The sequence below is a fragment of the Phoenix dactylifera genome, chromosome 9 (genome assembly GCF_051530095.1).
Source record: "Phoenix dactylifera cultivar Ajwa chromosome 9, Ajwa_hap1_PhDact_Kaust_v1.1, whole genome shotgun sequence".
Taxonomy (NCBI): domain Eukaryota; kingdom Viridiplantae; phylum Streptophyta; class Magnoliopsida; order Arecales; family Arecaceae; genus Phoenix; species Phoenix dactylifera.
Window position 1 is genome coordinate 2895414 of NC_143198.1, and position 12995 is coordinate 2908408.

A 12995-nucleotide genomic window follows, 5' to 3' on the forward strand; every position below is an offset into this window, starting at 1 on the left:
GGGATATGGGTTGTGTTTGGTGGGATATGATTGAATGTGGTCTACTATCTTCCATTTTTAAATGTTGAGGAAAGATATGGTTTTATAGTCTTCGATTCATGATCGCATCTTCTAAACGTAGACAATATACAGAGCATAATGGTTTGTTTTCTGTCATTATATCTTCCCATCTTCACCATGCCTCCATTCTCAAACCTAATGTTGGTGTGCTGATTCTACCGCTTCGTGGGGTCATATATTGAGGCAAGTAAATATTGGGCTGAGCTCAGATCTTGTCTAGTTCTTTAGGCCAGAGTGCAGTTCATTTATCCAAGTTAGGCATGTCGGCCTAAGTTAATAAACCTATGTGACATCCTTTTTATTAGTCAATGTTGAGCTTTGACAGTCTCTCCCATCCAATCTTGTGATGCCCTCATCACAATTAGCTCCTCCTCGAGAGAGGAAGAGCCACCCATGGTCTAAGTCATGCTCGACCCCTGCATCTTTTAGCAAGAAGCCCACATAGCTAATAAAAGTTTTGACGCACAATGTGCCTAGCTCTTATACTACTTGTCACAGACTTATAGTCCAAAAACTTGAGCTATCGGGGGAGAAGGACTGGATCAAGCTAATAACCCAATATGGTTGGCACCTTTTTTATTAGTCAGTGTGGGACATTGACACTAAACACCCTCTTGGTCACCAGAATAGAGTGGACTGAATGGACTAGATTGTTCGAAAAGTCGCCGAGATGGGCCATCTACAACCATAGACAACCAGAATATTGTGGGCCTAGTGAAGTGGATCTCTCAGCCAATAATTAAGCTTTCTTCCAGTCTTGCATTTAGATCTAGCTATCATAATCTTACAAGAATATTATGCAGCAGTGCAATGTGGACATTGCTTTCAGAAGCAAGCCTGATCTCTGCTAAAGCCACCTGGTTCTAGATCTTACTGACCTGATGGGCCACTGATGGTCTGATCATCCTATCCTTTTTGCACCAAAGGATTCTCGTATGTATATAGATATGTATGTCTCTGTGTGTGTGTGGACCTTTCAGATTGCTTAATCATAGCAAATACAAAATTAGAACTCCTTTACTACTTTGCATTTTGCTCATTACTGACTCTTATTTCAAAATCTTGGTAATAAGCAATTATCCTACATAATTAGGCAAATAATGAATATATAGACATGAAATAACACCAAGATTCTCTTGATTTGGAGGATAGATATGCATTAGATTCGACCCCTTTAGAGATAAAGGAGCTGTGGACATCATTTACCTATGGAAATTATTTTTGGCGCATCTAGGAATAATTGCATCTATATGCTGACTAGATACACCCCTAGTGCTCATGAACATCTGGACTTGACCATATCTAGACATCAGCTAAATCATATTCTTTAACTACATATACATGCATGCATCATGCATGTTAATAACACATCGCATTTTGTCGAAACAATCTTCATCCTACCATTTTTCGACATATTTTTCCTTGTCTATAACATATGATTTCCTAATGTTCAAATGGACCATCCTAATGTTCATTCTTTTGAACTAAAGGTTTTTCGTCTTTGGAACAGCAGAACTTATTGATTACATATGTATGCAAAATTGGAAACTCCTTCATTGCCCTACATTTCGTTTTTTTTCTGAACACCGTAGTTATTTGCCACAACACATGCTGGAATCCGAGAATCCTTGCTTGAAGAGAAGGGTGCCAACTACCTACGTGAGAGAGAAATCATTCCAAAACCCTCTCCATTTGCATGCTTTGCATGTATTTGATAAAATAATATGTCATTAAAGAAGCTTTTAGGGCTCATTTATGTGTAGATGGCTTTCGCATGTCGAAAATAATCACCATGATGCCAAGATAATACATCTAGATTGCAATAGATGCTGTCGGGGTGCGATCGAAATCAAGCAATCCCCCTGAATTGCACCCCTTCTAATTGTGACATACAAGATGAGGGCATGATTCATGAGAGGTAATGGATGACCCTTCATGCTCCCTAGTGCTCATTAATGTCAAAATGCATTTGCGTATGACTTTCTCCAGTGACATGTGCATGTATTAATGTGACATACTTGAAATTGATTACGTAGGCCAGATACCCAGAGATGCATCATCTAAGATTTAAACCAAGAATCTCTTTTGCTAAGCAGGGAGTGTATCATCAGTCTGTCAGGTCCCAATTAACAATTGCACATGCATTTACATAATGCACTCTAATTAGTTAAAAAAAACTTCTCCGCCAACTTAATCTCCTAGACTATTTGCATGTAATTATCCTTGCAAATCTGTACCAAATCATTGTGTCATGTCCATAGCATATGGAAAAGTCATGGAACTATTTGTGGCATCCATTGTTACTGCCCATGCTATCCATGCTCACCAAATTATCATCCTGCGATAGCTATTAGGTAAATTATAGAGACACTTCTTCAACTTTTTGCGATTTGCACTCATACTCCAAAATTTTTAATTTTTTTTAGTTAGACCTCAAAAGTTATGAATTGGTTGCAATATGCTCCGGCCATCCACTAGAGTTCTAACATTGTTTATGTGAGAAATTACTAATTTACTCTCTTGTGTTAAAATGTGATTTAGGAGAAAAACTGCCGAACACCCCACTAATCCTTAGTTCATACCTACCATCTTTTCTTTCTCTATTCTGTCCAGGCTTCGAAGCTATCCCTCACCTTTCCTGCTCCATTTTGACCGGGCATCCAACGCACAATCCTCTCCATCCGACTAAACCCTCTTCCATCTCCGTTCGCTCTTATTTCCTTCACCTCGTCCATTTCGACGTCGGCCCTCCCATCCCCCCTCCAACTGCTACCCTCCTTCCACTCTTTCCATTTGTACAAACGAGGTAGAAGTCGTACCCTATTGGTGTATCAGTATGCTCAAGTCAGAGGCTATCCCCTGAACCATCAAATAGATAAGTGGATTCTAGGGTTATGTGTATTTTTATTTGAATATTGCTAAGTGTGTCATTTAGTTAGATTGAATATATAATGATATAAAAAATTTGAACCCTGTCTTCAAAGTTATTATCCATTCTTATTCAAAGGGCGGCAGAAAAGTCCTATCTTTGTCGCACTCTTTTAACAAATAAGAACCTGCAGGGACCACAATCTCTACAACATAATATTACCTCCATCCTTTGGAATGTCAGAGGTCCATAAGGTGGGACTATGCCTCAAAAGTTGCATAATCTAGATAGTATCTTTCTAAGATTTCTTAGCCAATGTGCTGTTAGTTTAAGTAACATCAATCTACAGTGCTATATGGTACCACACAATAAGTTAACTTTTGCTTAAACATACCCCTCGGTTGAGTTCATAATTTCATAACGACATGATTGGGGACCATATGATTGTTTATGTTAGACTTTATGGCTTTATCACCACATGACCACATAGTTTCCATGTCTATTAACATTGTTTTTCTATGAATATAGCATGGCTTTAAGCTTTTCACTTTGGAGATCCACCATGGGGGTTCCTTTCATTTCGCCCCCATGATGCAGCATGTGGGTGGGTCTATTAGTTACTACAATAATTAGACAAGCAGATGATGAGTTGATTGGTAGGGAAGCTGAGTTATCTAATAGCGATGAGGTTAGAAGCTTAGGTAGCTCTTCAAAAGAAGAAGCTTTAGAGCATTCTCGGTTTCTAAAGTTCAATGAGGAAACCAATTTTGGCAGGCCTATTCAATTGAAGATAAACATGTTTTTTTCTTCAATGCATTTGTTTAGAAAGGCATTGGGGCAATATTCAATACAGGAGGGCTTTGACTATGTTTAGAAACATAATGAGAGGGCTAGAGTCACTGCAGTGTGTAAGAAGAACTGTAGATGGAGAATTCATGCCTCTTCCCTTCATAGGGTAGAGATATACTAAATTAAGAAATTTGATTCTACTCAAATTTGAGCTGGTTAGTACCCTTAAATATCAGCTTTAGCAGCTGAAATGTGATTTTATTATATGAAAAGCTTTATAAATATGACATAGCTAGCACTAGATGTCAAAAATTTTCATCCACTACATTCTTAGGTTATTATACACATACCCTAAAAATTTACAATAGTAACATACAGACCCTAAAAGTTTACAATAGTAACATACATACCCTAAAAGTTTACTGTAGTAACACTAATTAGACCCCAAAAGTTTATAATAGTAATACTTAATCCCTCCAAAAGTTTATTGCATATATATTTGAACTTCAAAAGCAACCTGAACTTGCTAGTGTTTCCATGATATTAGAAAAGTTATGACACGTCATTCTTATCTTTAGATATGAGAGATAACAACGTACTTAGTCCCAAAAGCAAACATTCCCATTCATTGTATTATTAAAATATTAGAAATAGACCCTATAAGTTTACAATAATAACACTTGGATCCCGAAACTTTCAAAAAACTACACACGGCCCTTCTCCTGACTGCTACATTTACAGCTACTTATCTGGTAAATCCTTCATATTAACCATCTCATTTTGAACCCTCTCATTTTGAACCAAATTATTGGATGAGGAAAGTAGCATCACCCTTTCAACTGATCTTGGGCCTTCTTTAACACTAAGGCCGGGGTGGGCCAACATGTCATAGAGCTAATAATGGGCCCGGCCTCAGGTCTTAGTTGGGCTTCGGTTGGGACGAGGAAAGTCCCGTACAAATAGAAGCGAAACCGAACCACGGGAAAAAAAAAAAAAAAAATTCCCTCGCTCCCCATCTTCCTCTCGGCGAATGCGGTTCTGATGGATTGCAAAGTTCCGCAGGCGCACCAGAACGGCCACCACCTCTACCGCTCTACGGCGGGCCGCCGCCGCGCACCACCCCCAACTCTACGTCGGCCCCTCCTACTCCTTCCTCCCAAACCCTAATCTTAACCCTAAACCGATCCTCGCGCACGATAATTCCGCCTCCTCCGTCGATCCTGGGGCCTTCCGGGTGCCGCGCGGGGACCCTTCTGCTGCGCACGGCGACGGCTACGATGGCTACCTTGCCCATCCTACCCCTATATCCAAGCGGCTTTGGCGGCGGCGGCGCCTGGTGTGGATTCGACGTCTTACTATTTATGGGGACGGAAGAGGGGAGGCACAGGGCTTTTCGGTTCGCCATTATGGAGCTGTGAGTGCATTCCTTTCTCTTCTCTTTATATTGTTATAGCTCCATGCTTTCTTTCTCCGTTCACCATTTTCCCACCTTATTTCTAATTATCTTTGTGAATGGGGTTTTCATGATTTATCTTTTTGCTTCAACATTACAATGGGCAGCCCATTACCGACATTTTCTACAAGAAAAGGGAAAAGAGAAAAAACGAAAGGAAAAGAAAAGAAACATCCGTCATGTTGCACATGGTCAATCCACAACTGTGATGATGTTTGCCATGGTATATTGTACCATACCGAACGGTACCAGGGCATGCCTTATTGGTACCGCTATCAGTATCAATGGCATACCGATATTCGGTACGTCAGACGTACCGTATAGCATACCATATTGACACTCGGTACGTCAGACGTACCGCCTATCGTATCGTACCGACACTATGATAGTGTGGCACCGATACGAAGTTCGATACCGATACGGCAAACCTTACTTGCTACTCAATTGATATGATAGGGTTAGCTGAACTAGTACTGGGATCTGTGCCTGTCGGCTAGCGGAACTAATATCGGGATCTATGCAGTTTGGTACGAGGGGAACCAGTTCACCCTCGTTCGATAGACCAGCTCTTTGATATATTAAAAGAACGGAGACAAAAGGGGCCAAATTGGTTTAAACCAGTGCGAACCGAGTGATTTGCACCGGTTCCAAACTGGGCAGTTTAGAGCAGCTCAAAACACTTTAGGGGGTTTCAAAAATTAGGGCCGAACCGACGTGGTTCCGTACCAGTTCAATTTGGTATGGGGTGAATTGGGCGGTTCGGCCCGATTCGGCGTACCTTGGTCCTAACTATTCTAGTCTAGACTCCAAAGATTCCTCTGCAGTGAATTTTACTCCAATTCAAAGAGTTGACATCTGGATGTGAGCTGTTTATCTAGCACTCATACAAATATACAATGGTAAATCATATGATACCCTTAAACCAGAAGTCATAAGTCATGTTTTTTACCCTCCTCATAACACCTCCTTTCGGATTTGATTTGTGATGCTTTTCAAAAATACAAAAAGAGAGTATAATGCGCCTTAGAGTTGGATATGCAGGTCTGTTTTTTTATCACTTTTTTTTATAAGAAAAAATGACTATGAGAATGAGAATAGCATCTATTTTGATGTCTCATTTTAAGGGGTGATTAGATGCAAGTTGCTTTTTGAAACTTTGTGTTGTTGGAAGAAAATCTTTATCTTTAAATTTTTGAATCTACATATGACAACCACGTATTTTAGGCTCAAGACTTCCTATAGCATTCAGATTGTTCTCTTTTTTCACTTTTTCTTGGATGAGTTTTGCAATTTAATATCTTTGTTCCCAATTGTTCTCTTCAAAGTCGAAGCACTTGGTGCAGCCTGCAAATATTTGGTATTATTGGTGATGTTCATCAACATTAATGTGATGAGTGATAGGCCATGATTTCAAGGTTTTATAGTTACCCAATAAGATTTATTGTCTCATGCACCTTTAGGCTGCAGATTTCTTTTGAAAAAGTTCTTCTGTTGTCCATGCAGAAGCTGTCATAAATGATAATTTTTTGAAATACATAGCTTCTGCCCTAACTACTCTTCATTGTTCAGTTGTATAGTATCCTTTAGTTTTAGTTAATCAAAGGATTGAAACTCTTTTTCTCCCTTCACCATTAAGGAGGATTTGAGAGTGATCTAAAAATCCTGGTATGTATTTAGTCTCCAAGTTGCCTAGATTTTCTAGTCTGAGGTCGAACTTAGTTACTGCTGAATCAGCAAATCTGCTGTTATATCATCTAAAAGCAGACCTTGCTTTCTGTAGCAGCTACACAAAATGCATGAATGGACACTGGTCTGATTTAGTCAGTTCTGGATATGACACTAATAGATTTTAAATATTCCTGTTGGATCCTACTGTTGATATAACCAGTATTTATGCTCCACACAATGTGTGATACATATGTTGCTATCCTCAATTGTCTCAACTTGTTACTTTACATTCATAGGTTCCTTCTCTTCCATCTGTAAAGAGGTCTTCTTTTGTTGATCAATTAAAGCTGCACCATTTCATTTTAAGAAACTCAAGAACATGCAGAACAGTTATGCTAGTTGTGTTATATTGTCTGGATATGGCACCAGTAGGTTTTAAGAAATTTCAGTCTAGTGCTGGGCTAGTGATTATGTTTTTGATGAAATCATTAACTACATATTCTCGATTGTCAAATTCTTATGAACAATGATCTCCTTGTCTTCCATCTACTTGATTTTTCTGAAGACTAAATAAACAGTGTTGCATCATTTCATATTTCGATAAGCTGTATCATACCTGCTGTATTACAGTTATAAAAATTTTGCTACTTATCATAGTGATTGCCCATACTATTTTAATCTACAAATTTGTGAAATTACCATGTCATTGTTAAACTTATTAATTTATATGCTGTTCATGGCATAATTTGCTGTTTCTCAAGTGGAACATACTTGTTATTCACGGGCTGTATGTGTTTATGAGTCTTACTAATACATAAGTGATTTACGTTTCTTCTTTTACTTATTTTATTTTATTTTTCATTCACTTCATCCGTCTTCTTGAATGCTTGTGTTCAGCCTAGGTGCACCAGGACTTTACCAACCATGTGCTTGTGTTCATATCTGCTGTATGATCTTTGTCAATGTGGAGATTTGATAGTTGATCGGTGCATATGTGACTCAAAATTGTTATCAGGTGTGCACATGTATGTGCGCGCGCGTGCACATCTTGTTGGCATAGAAACCCTTTTCCTTTTCCTGGTTATTTGTTTATTTCGTAAAACATTTTGGGAAAAAATCATTACATGTCGAGTGAAAGATTATTAGTTTAGTCAGACATTCGGATATGCTGTCTCTTATTGTATATTGGAGATGCCACTGAGTTTCTAGAAAGCAAAAAGCTTAGGGGTTACATATCAGTACTTATGTGCCGTTCACGACCATTAAATTTGCACCATGTGCTACATTCAAGTTACATGTGTGGGAAATGATTCATCAGATTGTAACTTGTCAGGTGAGGAAGGCTGTTAGTACCAAGAAAACCTTTGAAAACTTGGATACAAAGAAGCAGAAGCTTATTCTGGGAGGTGTAGCTGCTGATTCTGCAGTAGTTTGCATGGTGTGCAACGTTGTCTGCAATAGTAAAAGGGTTTTGCTTCACTTCTTGTAGGAGAAAAGCATGCCATAAGATAAAACAGATGCTTATCATTGACCCTGACCATGATTGTTATTTTACATGCCTTTTGTGTATTTGTGTCTTCAAGAATGCATCCTGAATTTTGAGGAGGCTTGAGGGGGGTTTCAATATACTCATTTGAATTGATGAGTGAATAGAATGTTATAGGATTTACCTTCTCATCTCTGGCACTTGCTATCCATGTCAATTCTATACTTAATGCAGTTTCTGCTGTGGTTCTATATCTTATATTTATATTATGCTGATATAAATGTCTGGCGATGTGGGCATTTGTTGGTGTATTCATCCTCATCTCTGTTATGTACTGAATCAGCCGCCACCTGCCTATGTTCATGAACTGATATATGTTATGCAATTATTTATGTATAAATGTGGCTTAAGATCGATGAAACAAAACTGCAAATTGTCTTATGTTCAGCTGTTTTTGATAAGCTAAACATGTTAAAGGAATATGTGGATATGATACAGAACTCGTTAATTCTATGTTTAATTGGCATAGGGTGTAAAATATAGGGAATCTGCTTCGTGTAGAAATCTGTATTAGCTCAATGGAAGTCTTTTTGTAAGAATATAATATTTAGACAGATTATCTATGAATGGTATTCAGAATACATATGAACTGGGTTTTCCCTAGAATCCTTATCGGCTTTCAGTTGAGTTGTTTTGGTAACTAAACCCAGGTCCATGGCTTAAGTAGCAGGTAATGGTATTTTGTGACAGTATTAAAAGCAAAAAACATGAGTCAATATAGATGCCTTCCTCACTAGTAATAAATTTATCTCTCTGTTGGAAGAGTTTACTATTATCTCCAGCATTGACGCTTGTATACATATGTGATTGTTCTTTCATATAATTGTTTTCGACATGTGCATGGTCCCATGTGTAAATATTTTCATGTCTTTGTATGCGTGTATGTCTGTATGTATCAAATAATCATTATCAGCAATTAACTATGCTTTTTCTTCCTGCAACTTGAGCTTTGATGTTACCTTTTCTTTTGATGTATGCCTCTATGCATATAATTGTATGTATATGTAGAAACATGACTACTGTGTGAACTTTTTATATCCATATCACATTTTTATTTAGTTTATAATGTTTAAATGCATATATATCGCATTCAACGTTAGTATTACATTAGTCGTTTACAGTGTCGGTGGTAGTACCATGGTAGCCATTTCCATGTTTCAAAGTGATCCATTTTGTTCTGTCTTATATAAGCTATTGTTCCTTTTGAGTTGATTTTAATGAATTTCTTCTTGCAGGCCCTAGGAAGAAGTTCTGATGGGCAGGCCCCAGCAGTCTCCAACCTTGTGAAACCCAAGAACTGGACCAACAAAGTAGCACAGCTGGCATCTAAAACTGGCGTAAGGAAGGGCTTGAAAAAAGACTCCCAAGGTCGTCCAATCTGTGTACTGTGAGGTTTGAAAGATTGATTGTAACAGCCAAGAAGTCCTCAACAGCCCCAAACTGGGCAAGAAACATAAAAGAAACTTGCAGAAGCTGCAGGAGTCAATCACACCAAAGCCCAGAAATGCTCCAGTGACGTCTGCTGGGAAGAAAACTCCAGCCACTGACAACATCAAGTTACAGATGCGCAAACAAAGAGAAAAGGCAGTCCCAGCATCCAAGCAGGATTTGGAAACAAAGAAAAGAGAGGTTTTGGAACAAGGGACATCTGCAGATTCGATTAGACCTTGCTCTCTTTGCAGTGTTGTTTGCAACAGTGAGAAAGTATTTGATTTACATGTTGCAGGGCAGAAACACCTTGCTATGGTGAAGAAACAGCTTGAGACAACTGTTAGCTAGGTGCAGTCTGGATGGTAAAGGAACACACTCAATTCTTGTGGAGTGTTTTTGTGCTTTAAATGATTTGTTACTCTAGGCCTTTGGGGTTGTGTGATCACATTCTGGCTATCATATATGGCAGACAAGTTGGATTCAGTTTCGACCATGCAATTGTGTATTCGTACTGGCAGCTTTAGTTTGGAAAACAATACTTGTACAGTTTTTGCCTGTTTGATTTTTCTAGTGGAGTCGATTGAAAACATGGTATGTGTAGGAATGTTGTCTCACATATTCTGCTTTTTCATTTTGCATGTTCAAAAACTTAGTTCTAAATTAGGCCCTACACTGTAGCATATGCTTTAAGATCTGGAATTCAGGTCTAGGATCATTGTAGTTCTAAATTAGGCTCCACACTGTAATATATGCTTTAAGATATGGAATTCAGATCTAAGATCATTGTACATTATTTGGTGCCTTACTTCTTGCATTTTTTTCCAGCTTATTTACATGTCTCCTGACTACAATAGACAGCAAAATGCACAAATTCACTATTTGCCTGTTTAAGGTTAGATCATTCCCCAGTATTAAAGAATTGTTTACTGCTTAACCAAAATCTGCTGCACACTTCTTCTTCTTTTTTTTTTTTTTGTGGTGGAAGCAACCTGGTGTGATATATGTGGTTGGGCAGTGAGTTGTGTGAAAAGAGTTGTTGGCAGGTCTGGTCGTTCTCATACAATTTTAGTGTGGTTTGCAGGATATGAAAATTATGCTAGCATTATCAACATCTCTGTCTTAATTTTGCTGTGCACTGTTCGCTGATTGGATTTGGAATAAATTTATAGTTGAAACTGGTAGCTAATATATCCTTCTCAACATGTCGGCCTTGATTAGATTTCAATTTAAAGTTGAATTTATAGTTTTGGTATCAACATCTCTGTCTTGTTGCGCTGTGTCTGTTTTAGGTGGTTTTATTATTATTATTATTACCTCCTTTTGAAATGCTAATGAGTCTAGACTTTGCTTCTCATGGAACCCTTCTGTAACAATGCCAATTGGATAGCTTTTCTTTTAAACTCGTCAACTGCTCGATCCTTATATTTCTTTACATACTATCGTGTGAGACCGTTAAATCAAAGAGTTCCGATTAAATGGTGTAGAAGATACGCCACAAACCTGACTAAAGAGAAAAGGGTTATGGATGCTGATTACTATAGTTTTATTTGCTCATCCTCATTTAACCATTTAATAGGACCCCTAAAGCTGTGACGCAAAATCGGTATCTGGCACATTGAAATCCTGGATTATGACAATTGCTTTCTTCTAAACTTGAAATTTAATGTGTTATCGATTTGTTTCTTCTCTTCGCTTCATCATCCTCCTTGTTACAGGGTTCATTCGAACCTGATAATGTTGATTGCATGCGCTACGATATGGTGCCTATTCAATCACACCTTTCTTATTGGGTATCCAATACTTGAACTTGTCACCTTGCAACAGGGCTGCAGGATTGGGTCTGCTTGGAACTTGCAGGTGCAAACTCTCAACTTCTATTTCTCTTCTCATTAACTAGGGATGAAGGTCAAACTAGTGTTTGCAACTCCTAGGCTGGGACAATACACACTGCATTCTATTATGAGGGTATTGCAGGTAATGTACACAATATTAGCCCTAATCTTGTGCAAGACCACACAACACACACTCTTAACCTTTGTTTGCAAGACCACCATAGTTTATCTGTTCATTTATCTTCATCTTGCTCTCCTGTAAGCTCTCATTTCTCCTTTCTTGTCCGCTATATATATGTCGCTTGCCCCATGAAAACTTGAAAGGATAATTTGCTGAAAGAATAATAATGTTCGCAATTCGGACCATAGAGGAATGCTATCCACTAGATATTTTAATGTACAATTATTTTTGTGCAATGATGTGGCACATGTGATTGAAAGCAACTTCCAGGGGAGTAGCTTTCATAAAATTTAATGCTATCTTCTTGAATTTGAAAACTACATCTTCCCATATCCATTCCTTCGGCTTTACTCCATCTTGAGGGCTAGTTTGGTCCGTGGAAAAAAATAAAAAAAATAAAAAAAAAATTTAATGGGTTGAATTTTTTTAAAAATAAAAAATAATATTTTTATGAAAATAAAATTTTTATATTTTATTGAATAAAATTATAAGAGACATAAGAAAGCCACTTTGGTTGAGAATTAATTTTTTTAAAAAAAAATACTTATAGATTATCAAAATTTATAAGTAAAATTTTTTAATAAAATATATTTTATATAATTAGTTTAACCAATCATATTTTAATGACCAACCAAGATACTTTTTCAGATATTATATTTATAGAAGTCATTTTTTAAAAAAGAATATTTTAGTAAAAAAACAAATTTACAAACCTAAGGAGTCCTCAATGATTTATTAGAAAATTTCTACCCATAAAAAATTATTTATGTCAGACACACGTCATAGCTACTATTAAATTAATAAAGGATAAAAGGAAGCAGAGTAAGGAAGCCATGTACTGGTATGAACGTCCCATACTTGGGCACTTTTTTGGGGCCACAGGGACCGAGTGACGTCCCATGCCGGATCTAGGTTGGACCACACCAACCGAGTAGCTGCTAGCTGGATTCCTTTTTACGTTAAGAATTAAAGAAAAAATAATGGAAGAGAAAAATCCCAAAATCCAAAAGCCTTGACCTTAGATCTCCTCTGTCTGAGAGGTCACCACGTGTCACACATACAGCCTTGTTGCACCTAACCCTTACAACGCAGCGTTCAGAGTCATCGATTCATCCGACAGAAAACAGAGAAAGCATTCTCCCCTCGAATTCAGCAGGTCAGGGAGA

General features: G+C 37.8%; 1 long non-coding RNA gene across 1 annotated transcript; it reads left to right on the forward strand.

Annotated features, from left to right (window-relative positions):
* The first annotated feature begins 4710 nt into the window (after positions 1-4710).
* LOC103704460 (uncharacterized) lies at positions 4711-10408 on the forward strand. The gene is made up of 2 exons (XR_015968606.1): positions 4711-5132; positions 8173-10408. It is a non-coding gene; the product is annotated as an uncharacterized LOC103704460 (long non-coding RNA).
* Positions 10409-12995: the final 2587 nt, after the last annotated feature.